The following is a 13,047-nucleotide window of genomic DNA, read 5'->3' as shown; positions in this document are numbered from 1 at the left end:
CAAGCACAAATGGCAATGGAAAAGGGGCACATATTCACAGCAGACATACCAGTTATTGAGCTATTGTGAGGGTGAAAATGATATTTTCTTTATTGATAAGTGAATTATAAAATGTTGTTATAACTTCAAATAATAAAGACCAGATATATTTCTGCTTTCGTACTGGAATCTGAAGTCTAGATCAGTCATCTGCTAAGCAAGATAAGAAAACCCACCTACATTACCAGATAATCTGAAGATTGCAAGGAGCCAACGCCTAGATCAATCATCTGCTAAACGAGATAAGGAAAACTCACTTTTATTACCATATATGGACTTTAGCAGCTACTAAGCTATGCTTTACATTTGTTGGACAATAGCCTAATTCTGTGTATATGTAAATGAGCAGGGCTGGAAAGTAGCCAGAGCTGACTCTGAAACTTAACCACGTGTCTGAGTTTCATTTCATACCCTCCAGTCGATTGCTGTTATTGGGAAATCAGGTTATTAAAGGATTATCAGAGGGGCACCAAGCATCAGTACCCCTACACTACCTGTTAACAGTGATCAAAAGCTACATACAGATCAGGAAACGTTACTCTTTGATGTAAAATCGTTCTTTGTTTCTGCAGAAAAGACTATTGTGAGTGGTAATGAAATATGGACCCCAGTGTACATCCCTCCACCTTCTCAGCCAGCGATCCAAAATCAAAGACGCAACCAAAGAGCAACAAGTGACTGTAAGAACTGATCTGTCATGCAAAGAGCATTATCTTTCGCACCAGAGTCCTTTAATCCATTTAATATAACGTATAATAGACACAGAATGGCCCAAATAAGATAGTGGTGTCAAACTTGTAGTACAATAATATTCTTACAAAAATCTGCTATTGAAGGTGATGCTTCCTGTAGCATAGATTCATAGTTTGCTGGGAAAAAGGGAGAGAGAAATAAATATTAACTAGGTAAGGCACACCTCATATGTGTAGTCAGTAGTAATTGTAAGGAGGATTAGTATATTCCAAAATTCTTTCTTAATGGCTATAATACTCATAGAAATGAGATGAATTAAAACAACATTTTATTTGTGTGAATTAAAATTGTATACATTATAAATATATATATATATATATATATATATATATAAAACCTTATATATGTTAACCCTTCTCCTGCTGAATCCCTAGCTTATCTGCATCAAGTGAACTATTGTGTACCTACCCGGCTTGTCAGTTAACCCTTATCCTACTGAATCCCTGGCTTATCTGCATCAACTGATCTACTGTGTACCGACCCGGCTTGTCAATTAACCCTTCTCCTGCTGAATCCCTGGCTTATCTGCATCAACTGATCTACTGTGTACCGACCCGGCTTGTCCGTTAACCCTTCTCCTGCTGAATCCCTGGCTTATCTGCATCAACTGATCTACTGTGTACCGACCCGGCTTGTCAGTTAACCCTTCTCCTGCTGAATCCCTGGCTTAACTGCATCAACTGCATATAAAACATTATTTTATATGCCATTATTTTGTTTTTCCTGATTGTACATTTACAAGTAACTACTTTTTACCTGTTATTATTCTACTATTTATATGCCTTTATCTTGTTTTTCCTGATTTTATATTTATCAGCAACTACTTTTACCTGTTATTAATCTTGCCTATTTCCATTGTCCTTATTACCTCTCCTTCTGTTATTCCTTGCCTTCCATGCCCTAATTGGTTATTGTCCTCCATCTTGCTACTGTCTCCCTGCTTATTCTTACCTGTTATCCGCTGTCCTGATTATCTTACTGTTCTGCTATCATTCTTTCCTGTTTTCATTGTCCTTATTATCTCACTATACTGTTGTTCCATGCCCTCCACGCCCTAATTCGTTATTGTCATCCACCTTGTCATTGTCTTCCTGCCATTGTTCCTACCTGTTTTTCACTGTCCCCACTATCTCACTGTTCTGTTACTCTCTCTCCCTACTATGCCTCCCCGCTCTCACTCCATACCCATACTCTCCCCCCGCCCTACCTCTCCCGTTCCTCCCTGCCCTCCCCCGCGTGCTGCTCATCTTGCTAACCTCATCCCCATCTCCCCCCTCTCCTCTCCCCCTTTCTCCTGTGCCCTCTGGAATGCCAGATCCGTCCGCAACAATCTGACTGCTATCCACAACCTCTTTCTATCCAACTCCTTTAACCTTCTTGCCGTTAGTGAAACCTGGCTCTCCGATTCTGACACTACTTCCCCAGCTGCCCTCTCCTATGGTGGCCTCTCCTTCACCCATGCCGCCAGGCCTGGTGCTCACTCAGGCGGTGGAGTGGACTTCCTCCTCTCCTCCACCTGTACTTTTCGTGTCATTACCCCTGAACCCTCCCTCTCCTTCTCCTCCTTTGAAGCCCACTCAATCTGCCTCATCTACCCCATCCACCTCCACGTCACTGTCATCTACCGCCCCCCTGGCCCCACCTCCCTCTTCCTTGACAACTTTGCTAGCTGGCTTCCTCACCACCTCTCCTCTGACCTCCCCTCGATTATTCTCGGTGACTTTAACTTCCCCATCGACAACCCCACCGACCCCTTCCAGCAAACTGCTCACCCTCTCTTCCTCCCTTGGTCTCACCCAATGGACCTCCTTCTCTACCCACTGCCTTGGTCACTCCCTTGATCTTGTCTTCTCCTACCTATGTAGTCTCTACGACTTCTCCATCTTTCCCTTTCCTCTATCCGACCACCATCTCCTCTCCTTCTCTCTCTCCTCTTCTCCTGCTCCCCTCCCCCTGCCCAAACCTACTCTGTCCATACGCAACCTTGATGCTCTTGACCCTGCCTCTCTGTCCTCCTCTCTCGATACCCTCCTTTCTCCCCTTTCCTCCCAGGCCTGCCCCAACCAGGCGGTCTCCCTCTACAATCACACCCTCACCTCCGCTCTGGACGCAGTCACCCCTGCCCACTCTGTCCACCCCCGCTGCTCCAAACTTCAACCCTGGCACTCCAAATTTACCCGCTTCCTCCAAAAATGCTCCCTCCCCCCCCTCCCTCCTCCCTGACTGCCTCCAATTTCACCTCCTTCTTCTCCTCTAAAATCGAGGCCATCCAACTTGAAATCTCCTCCACTCTCTCTTCCACCCCTCCCACTCTTCCATCCTCCCCCACAACCACCTTCCCCTCCACTCCTTCCGCCCCACCACCGGCGAGGAAGTCCACTCTCTCATTTCATCCTCCCCCCCACTACCTGTCCCCTCGTTCCCATCCCCTCCCACCTTCTTTGCTCCCTTTCCCCCACCACCTGCTCCCACCTCGCTCACCTCTTTAATCTCTCCCTCTGAACTGGCATCTTCCCCTCCTCCTTCAAACATGCTCTCGTATCCCCCATTCTTAAGAAACCTAATCTCAACCCCACTTCTCTCTCGAACTATCGCCCCATATCTCTTCTCCCCTTTGCCTCCAAAATTCTCGAGAGGCTCGTCTGCAGCCGTCTCACCTCCTACCTTTCTGAACACTCCCTCCTTGATCATCTCCAGTCTGGTTTCCGCCACCTCCACTCCACTGAAACTACCCCGGCTAAAGTCACCAATGACCTCCTCTCTGCTAAAGCCAGGGGCCACTTCTCCCTTCTCATCCTCCTTGACCTTTCTGCAGCCTTCGACACCGTTGACCACCCCCTCCTCCTTCACACCCTCCAGTCTTTCGGCCTCTCCGGCCCAGTCCTGTCCTGGTTCACCGATCCTTCTCTGTCACCACCTCTGGGTCTCTCTCCCCCCCATCCACCCTTCCAGTCGGGGTCCCTCAGGGCTCTGTTCTGGGACCATTACTCTTCTCTCTATACACCTCCTCCCTGGGTGAACTCATCAGCTCCTTTGGCTTCAGCTACCACCTTTACGCTGACGATACTCAACTATACCTCTCCTCTCCTGATCTCTCTCCCTCCCTCCTCTATAGGGTGTCCGTCTGCCTCTCTGCCATCTCCTCCTGGATGTCCTCTCGATTCCTCAAACTAAACCTCGCCAAAACTGAGCTCATAGTTTTTCCTCCCTCTCATACCTCATCCCCTTCTGACCTCTCCATCACTGTCGACAACACCTCTATCTCTCCTGTCCCCAACTTCGCTGCCTTGGTGTCATCCTCGACTCCTCTCTCTCCTTTGGCCCCCACATCCTCTCTCTTGCTAAATCCTGCCGCTTCCAGCTGCGCAACATCGCTCGCATCCGGCCCTTCCTCTCCCAAGATGCCACCAAATGCCTTATCCACTCTCTGATCATCTCCCGCCTAGACTACTGCAACAGGATGGAGGATGCCTCACTGGCTTCCCCCACTCTGATCTCGCTCCCCTTTGATCTGTTCTTAATGCTGATAATAGGCTTATTTTCCTTTCTCACCGCTCCTCTTCTGTCTCCCCCCTCTACCTAGCCCTTCACTGGCTCCCATTCCCCTTCAGAATCCTCCTTAAGCTCCTCACACTCACCTACAAGACCCTCGCCAACTCCACTGCACCCTACATCTCCACCCTCCTCTCTATTCATGCTCCATCCCGCGCTCTCCATTCTGCCTCTGACCGTCGCCTCTCTTCCCCCCTTATAACCTCCTCCCACGTGCGTATCCAAGACTTCGTTTGCGCTGCCCCCCTCCACTGGAACAAGCTCCCTCCCTCCATCAGAACTTCCCCTAATCTGTCCAGTTTCAAACGGGCCCTAAAAACCCACCTTTTTCTTAAAGCTTTTCAGTCTCCCACTTAACGTCCTACCTTATCTTCTGCCTCCGTCCCCCTACTCTCCCTCTCTCCCCTGCGTCTCTCTGTCTGTCCACCCCTCCCCTTAGATTGTACGCTCCTCTGAGCAGGGCCATCTCTCCTCCTGTTTCCACCACTTCTAACTCTGCTCTCCAGCTACTTAGCCCTTTTTAGGAAAGTTTCCCCATCACTTATTTAATCACTTCACCCACCTATTCAGTTGTCACATTATATATACTATATATATTTCTTTATTTTTTTTACTAAATTTTCTCTGCATATTTAATAATATCATTGCATAAAAATAATAATATGATCTATATATAATACATCACTTTTTAATAAATACATAATTAACCTTTTTTTTCTAAATATCACTGTCAGGGATAAGCCCCTCTAGCTACTCCCTGATTAAATATCTTATCTTATATTCTAACAGTCATACAATATATCACCTCTATTCTGCCAGCAAACCGCTCCTAAGCCCCTTTATCAGTCACACACCGCATTCTGCGCACTTGTGACTTGGAAGCTTACTGTAAGGGAACACAGGATTCCAGCCCAAAATCTAACACTCACCTCTTACTTTAGGGCTACAGATTTCGCTGGTCCCGTCTCAACCCAAACGCAGGCTTCACACCTCTCAGCAACTGCCACCAGCTACGAATAAGGCCCGTAGCAAGCCTATGACTTTATCACCCAATTGCGCACACTCTGTGCACCGGTAGCTAAATAGGTAACTCTTCTCACTCTGGTATCTAAAGAACTAATCCCACCAAGCAATCAATGTCTTCTAAACAGGCAATGGATTCGTTTAGAGCAAAAAGGACAGAACTATTAAAATTTAGATTTAATATACAAAAAGTACAATGTTTACAGATAATAAAAACAATTAGATAAAGATTTGACATACAAATAAAAAATTGCAAACAGTTATAAAAACAAATGGGATGAAAGTACAGAGCATTACTTACAAATAATAATCTGTATGCCTGGGGCAGGCAGAAAATATGGACAGTCCTTCAATTAGATTGATCCCCCAGAAGCTGACAGTTTTTTCCTTCAGAACACGGGTTTTTAAGCAACATGAAATGGGATGGTCTTCACAGGGGCAGCGTTTAATGCTAATCGGGGGTTGTGTCCTGGGACGCTTTTTCAAACCAAATTTACATGTTGCCTGATTTACTAAGCAATTTTACTATGTGATATATTTTTTCTGGACAGCGCTACATCGATCCAATTTTATCATTAATAAATCCACTATGACTTTGTCCATCTTTTGATATCAAACACGCCTAAGTACAGGGCATTCGCAGAGCTTACACTCCTTTTCTTCATTTCTCTGTGGGGCAGAATTCTTAATTTAACATATGAGCTTCCCTTCATCATGCTATTGAAGAATATGTGGTTGATCACTGCTTTTATTGATTTTAAGTGGTATATTTTAAAACTGAATTATTTTTGTCTATACAGTATTACATATAGGCTATGTCAGCACCTGGCCTCATTAAGCCAGACCACATGCTGAGCGGTACCTAAAAGTCTATTCAAGTGTCACAAATAGTTTAGATCTCACCCCGGGAGTCCTTTGAAGCTGCCCCCCCAGGTGACACTTCTATCTGTTCACATTGGGGTGTGCAAAGCCATCCAATAAATTTACAAGACTCTCTGACTGCAAATCTTACACGTTAATTTATCAATGGATTCCTTTGATATAACCTATTTACACTGCAGTTATGAATTATCCCTTATAAATAACTGCAAGCTCTCTATGGTCACGACAATCACATTGCATTATTATTATTGTAACGATCTTCCTGCAGCTTGCTGCTTTATATTGGCAGCTCCTGCTTCCTGGACTATTGGACTTTATTATTTGTCTTTAATTTTATGTGTCAGCAGCAGTACCTCTGATCACCAGAGGTGCTGCTATTGTGCCTGCTTCTTGTCCTTTAGGAGTTAACCTTGTTGCACTATTATCCCTTGCACCTGGGTGTTTCCCTATGTATACCTGTCACTCCCAGCATACATTGCTAGTTATTGTGGTTGCTTTCCATTCTGCTGAGCTTGTGGTTTACCTGTTGCCTGGGACCTCTCCATATTACCGCTTACCTGCATCAGCCGTGTACCTGGTATTTACTTCTGCATTTCCCTGTAATGCTCAGTTCTACACCATCAGGTTCTACTTCCAGCAATAAACATTGTGTGTTTTCACCGTATCCCTAGCTCCTTAGCTTTATTCCTGCATTGATTCATAACAATTATACAAAGATTCTCCAGAATAATCATAATTCTTCTTTTTGCAGACTGTCTTATATATAGTTGAATTCTCTTTTATGAAGTTCCCTGCATGATCAATACACCATAATTCTCATTGGCATGTATGAATGCTAATCTTCACAATCTAATGCTCATTGGCTGGTACTTGTTTAAATATTCAGCCCAGGTTAGGAAAGGGTTGCCTTATTGTAGAAGCGTTAGCAAAACCTACCTCAAGTTTTTAGCAAGTGGTTGTTTAATGATTTAGCTCAGATAAGTAGGTTCTATTTAAGGACTGATTAGCAATTTTACCTCTAGGTAAAATACAGCTCACAATAACAGATCCTTGCCTTCTCAGGCGTGTATACAAACCATTCAGCTCTTAACTCTGTAATAGCATTAATGCTACAGATCTAATCTATTTAGAGGCATCAAGGAGTGTTTGTTTGGTGCTAACAACTTGGTTTAGATAACTAGCTAAAGCCCTATCAGGCAGCACTAATTACCTGCCTGTGCAGACTTTGGCAACTTGAAATCTCATCTTTGAACAAATTATATTTAGTAACATGCTGGACATTAGACAAGCTGGATTGATATAATTAGAATAAGAAAATGAGATAAAGATTTCAGATATATAAATTACTTAGCACATAATAATTAGAGATGGTCACTGACCCCCGTGTTTTGGTTTTGGATTCGGTTTTGGATCTGGATTACCGTCGTGTTTTGGTTTTGGTTTTGGTTTTGCAAAACCGCCATTGCGTGTTTTGGTTTTGGTTTTGGTTTTGTTTGGTTTTGTTTTGCTATTTTTTGGGAAAATCCATGTTTTTGGGCCTAAATTAACCCAATTTAGTGCTCCAACTGTTTTAGAGACAAGTAATCTAATTGTTGAGGTAATAAATCATCCAAAAAAACAGTTTAATTCTTCGTTGGTAGGCCTATTCTACACACAAAACAGATTGTCTTCCTCTCCATCTATGCATATTGGCAATGCAGCCATCGTCTTTGAATGTATATTACACCCTACACTTATAGTTAAATATGTAAAGAAATGGAAAAAGCCAGTTTGGTTTCTGTCTCTCAAGGCCCCCCTCCACTTGTATAAAATAGCAAAAAATTCAGCCATTATAGACTGTACAATATTAATTGACATGGAGAAAGCCAGTTTGGTTTCTGTCTCTCTAGGCCCCCCTCCACTTGTATAAAATACTAAAAAATTCAGCCATTATAGACTGTACAATATTAATTGACATGGAGAAAGACAGTTTGGGGTCACTCTGTCTCTCTAGGCCCCCCTCCACTTGTATAAAATACCAAAAAATCCAGCCGATATAGACTGTACAATATTAATTGACATGGAGAAAGCCAGTTTGGTTTCTGTCTCTCTAGGCCCCCCTCCACTTGTATAAAATACTAATAAATTCAGCCGTTATATACTGTACAATATAAATTGAAATGGACAAAGGCAGTTTGGTATCTGTCTGCATCAGATCCTCTCTCCACTAGGAGTAAAATAGAAAACTAATTAGCCGTTATATAATCTAGAATATAAATAGAAATTGAGAAAGGCAATTTGGTATCTGTCTGCATCATAATCATCAACATCATCATTAGCGCCCTCGTCGCCTACACAAATCTCCCCCTCATCCTCTTCTAATTCCAAAGTGGCATCCTCAATTTGGGTATCACCGGCTACACTCGGGCTATTAAGGCACACATCAGCAGAATGCTCACGATTAGACATCCCACTGTTGGATGGACTCTCCACAGGGATTGTTATCATTTGTGAATCAGAGCAAATATTCTCCTGTAATGCCTCACTGTTATCTTGCAGCTCGGCTTTGACGCGTAACAGTAGTTGTGCACCAATTGTAGGCTGGGTAACTTTTTGGGATCTGCCACTAATAGCCAAAGGTGAAGGCCTCATTCTCTCTTTGCCACTGCGTGTGTAGAATGGCATGCTTGCAATTTTTTTTTTATCGTCACTTAACTTTTGCTCAGTTACACTTCTTTTTCGCTTCAATACAGTAAATTTTTTTTTGGTTTTTGTTTTTTGCACTAATTTGAAAACACTCTGTTGTTTGACATCGCCTTGGCCAGATGACGTACTGGGAACACTAACATCAGGACTGGTGACAGAACCTGGTTGCTCATTTAGATCATATGTGGACTGCTTTGAATCCATTCTGAGCGCAAACCACTGAGGAGTGCTAAAAATTATTGAGTAGATACTGCTGACAGATATGACTTTTGACAGCCAGAAATATTAATGCACAATTAGGGAGGACACCCCAAAAACACTGAGGAGTGCTAAAAATTATTGAGTAGATACTGCTGACAGATATGACTTTTGACAGCCAGAAATATTAATGCACAATTAGGGAGGACACCCCAAAAACACTGAGGAGTGCTAAAAATTATTGAGTAGATACTGCTGACAGATATGACTTTTGACAGCCAGAAATATTAATGCACAATTAGGGAGGACACCCCAAAAACACTGAGGAGTGCTAAAAATTATTGAGTAGATACTGCTGACAGATATGACTTTTGACAGCCAGAAATATTAATGCACAATTAGGGAGGACACCCCAAAAACACTGAGGAGTGCTACAAATTATTGAGTAGATACTGCTGACAGATATGACTTTTGACAGCCAGAAATATTAATGCACAATTAGGGAGGACACCCCAAAAACACTGAGGAGTGCTAAAAATTATTGAGTAGATACTGCTGACAGATATGACTTTTGACAGCCAGAAATATTAATGCACAATTATGGGGGACACCCCAAAAGCGCTGGGGAGTGCCAAATATGAAGAAAAAATAATAAACCTCTATCCTCCTCTCTGCACTAGCGATTTTGGTTAGAGCAATTGCAAGAACAATATGGTATTCTCTGTCCCTGCTCTAATTAGCCTATGACTACACCCTGCTCTCTCCCTCTGTCAAATGGCGATGGATTGCTGTGGAGGCGTGTATTTATAAAGTTGAAGTATCGCGAGAACCGAGTCCCGAGATCCGACGACGTCACAATGACGTTCGGCCTCGATTTGGATTCGGAATGGGCGGGAGAGTACCGAGCTGCTCAGCTCGGTACTCGGATACCCAAAGTTCGGGTGGGTTCGGTTCTCGGAGAACCGGACCCGCCCATCTCTAATAATAATAGATATCTGTCATCTCAGGAGAGTTTACAATCCACCCAGCTTTGAATTCTGTAACAGGATTAACAACATAAATCTATTTTATTTAGAAAGACCAGTGAGCATTTGTTTGATGCAAGTAACCTTATCCAGACAAACAGCTATAGCTGTACTGAACAGCACAAATCAATTGTCCGTGCAAATTCTTTTAATAATTCACACTTAACAATGTGCTTAGCATTAGAACAGCTGTATTGATAAAATACAGTGTATATTTTGTATGATAATATTATTCATTGTTATGTTTGGCAACATTGCATTATACCATTATACCATTATTGCATTATACCATTTATATTACTCCTAATAAGAGCCTTATAAAGAGGATTACCAGAGATATACATATATATATTTATATCTGTAGCTACTCATTTACACCACTAGGTTTTAATATTTCGCTTTTAATATATACAATTTTAATTCATAGGAATAAAATGTTGTTTTAGTGTATGTTTTTTTCATTCATCTCATGTCTATGAGCATTATAAACCATTAAGAAAGAATTTTGGAATAAACTAATCCTCATTATAATTACTACTGACTACACATATGAGGTGTGCCTTACCTAGTTAGTATTTCTTTCTCCCTTTCTTTATCCCTGTAAGAACTGACCTGTCAACTGCTGAGTGGACCAGACAGGAATTTTTAGTTGCAAATACCAGAGTGGCACAAAAAGAGACTACACAGGAATAGAAGTGGTACTTACAAGTAAGGGGACACGTGGAAGGACAAGACCCCCAAACAGTATCACAGCTACTTCCAGGATGTGTTACATTTAAATCAATGTTACCTGAGATACCAGTACTGCTTATATCTGAGTCTCCTGTGAGTGAAGTTCTATTTTAGGAGGACTTATCATTGCGCAGAAGAAAACAGTATTGGTTTACTGATCGTTCTGACTCACTAACAGTTAAAGGACAAGTGTGTTCTACTACATCTCTGCAGCCAACTTCACAGACTGTCATAAGAGGGAGGATACAGCCAGTTTGCTGACTTTATGGCTGTTGTCTAAGAGGTTATAGGCCATCTAATTCTTTACATTGATAGTTAGCATTTGTTTAAATGACTGACTGAATGTTCTCCTGGAAACATGACTACAGAACAATTAACAACAAACCCACTTACAGAGAAACTAGTAGTAGAAGATGTGGACCGCTGTCTATATTTGTAAAAACTGTATGAGACAAGTTAATGCCCATAGGCCCCTTTTGATTGCCCACCACAAGTTATGCACAATTTCAATTCTCATTGCAAAAATTAGGATTGAAATATTGTGCATATTTATTAAAAAATATTCAACAGGAAGAGCAGTCACGAAAAACTGCTGTTCCTGTGAAGACCTGTCTGCTATCTTCTCTATGGTCACTATCGCAAAGTAGCCACCTTTGCGATAGTGACCGGAGGGGAGAGCAGTAAGGTGCAGTGAGGGATCCAAAGATCCCTTTACCCCAATGCTCTCCCCACAAAGCAGAGCTGAAAAATTACACATACGGTGATGTATGCCAGGATGAGCTGGTCCCAACTACAGACTGAACTGGGGTACATTACCATATGTGTAATTGTTTTTTCAGAACTTATTAAATAGACATCAATGAGGACTGTCATGGATTTCGAAAAAATTGCAAAGCAGCAGATATCAATGATATCTGCTGCGATGCACTGTTAATAAATGTGCACATTACTTAAATGTGCAAAAAAGCAATAATAAATAGGTCCCATAATGAGCAAGTAAATGAACAGACTATAAAACACAGTGTGCAAGTTACACCAGATGAGGAAGCACTGCTGGTGCTAGGACGCTAGGTACATGAGACATCAGGCCACCGAGGAGCTGACTATAGAACACAGTGTTCAAGTTACACCAGTGTGAGGGTGAAAATGATATTTTCTTTATTGATAAGTGAATTATAACATTTTGTTATAACTTTAAATAATAAAGACCAGATATATTTCTGCTTGCATACTGGAATCTGAAGCCAATGCCTAGATCAGTCATCTGCTAAGCAAGATAAGGAAACCCACCTTCTTTACCATACAATCTGAAGACTGGAAAGACCCAATGCCTAGTTCAGTCATCTGCTAAGCTAGATAAGGAAAACTCACCTTTATTACCATTTATGGACTTTAGCCTCTGCTAAGCTATGCTTTTAATTTATTGTACAACAGCCTAATTTTGTATATATAAACGAGTAGGGCTGGAAAACAGCCAGAGCTGAATCTGAAACTTAACCACGTGTCTAAGTTTCATTTCATACCCTCCAGTTAACTGTAAGATTGCTGTTATTGAGAAATCAGGTTATCAGAGGATTATCATAGGGGCACTGGGGTCTCTGTCCGGGATCCCCAAAATACCAGCCCAGGACTGACCAGATGCCTCCTCAATGTTCAGGAACAGCAGACAAATCTGTATGGTGAGTAGTTGAAGTTTTGTGCATTTGCACCTCTCTACTCTATCTGCTCTTCCTGTAAGATATAAGGGGGAGGGGGGGTTCAGTAGGGGATGGTTAAATTGGGATCTCAATTTATCACTGAAAATCTATTTCCTAAAAATGATTAATTGTCTTATGAGTTAAGTAGGTGTGAAAAACTGAGTGTATGTGTTTGTGTCAATATTGGATGTATACAAAAGAATATAAACAAATGACTTATTAGTTGACCTCGATAATCAAAGGCATTCCTCTGCATCCGTAACAGAGACTTGACCTTGTCCTTTGTAAGACCTGAGTTTGAGAGTTCACTATAAGAGATCCTTAGCTCCTATAAAGACTGAAAGATCAACATAGTAAAAGTGCTTGATTATGGTGCTTAAAAACAAAAAGTGCCAGGTGAAAGTAAAAACTAAAATTTGTTGTCCAATGTCACTGATTAATGAAAAAATTGAAATTTTAAG

At 42.0% G+C, this 13,047-nt stretch overlaps 1 protein-coding gene across 2 annotated transcripts in view; it reads right to left on the bottom strand.

Moving 5' to 3' along the window:
• LOC142095289 (uncharacterized) overlaps positions 1-10,976 on the bottom strand; it is a 29,552-nt gene extending 18,576 nt beyond the window's left edge. For both annotated transcript variants that reach the window (XM_075178239.1, XM_075178240.1), the window contains exon 1: positions 10,864-10,976. The gene's annotated coding sequence lies outside the window, so the exon portion shown is untranslated. The remainder of the gene's footprint in view (positions 1-10,863) is intronic.
• Positions 10,977-13,047: the final 2,071 nt, after the last annotated feature.

The sequence above is a fragment of the Mixophyes fleayi genome, chromosome 6 (genome assembly GCF_038048845.1).
Source record: "Mixophyes fleayi isolate aMixFle1 chromosome 6, aMixFle1.hap1, whole genome shotgun sequence".
Classification (NCBI taxonomy): domain Eukaryota; kingdom Metazoa; phylum Chordata; class Amphibia; order Anura; family Limnodynastidae; genus Mixophyes; species Mixophyes fleayi.
This window is presented reverse-complemented; position numbering and strand designations above follow the sequence as displayed.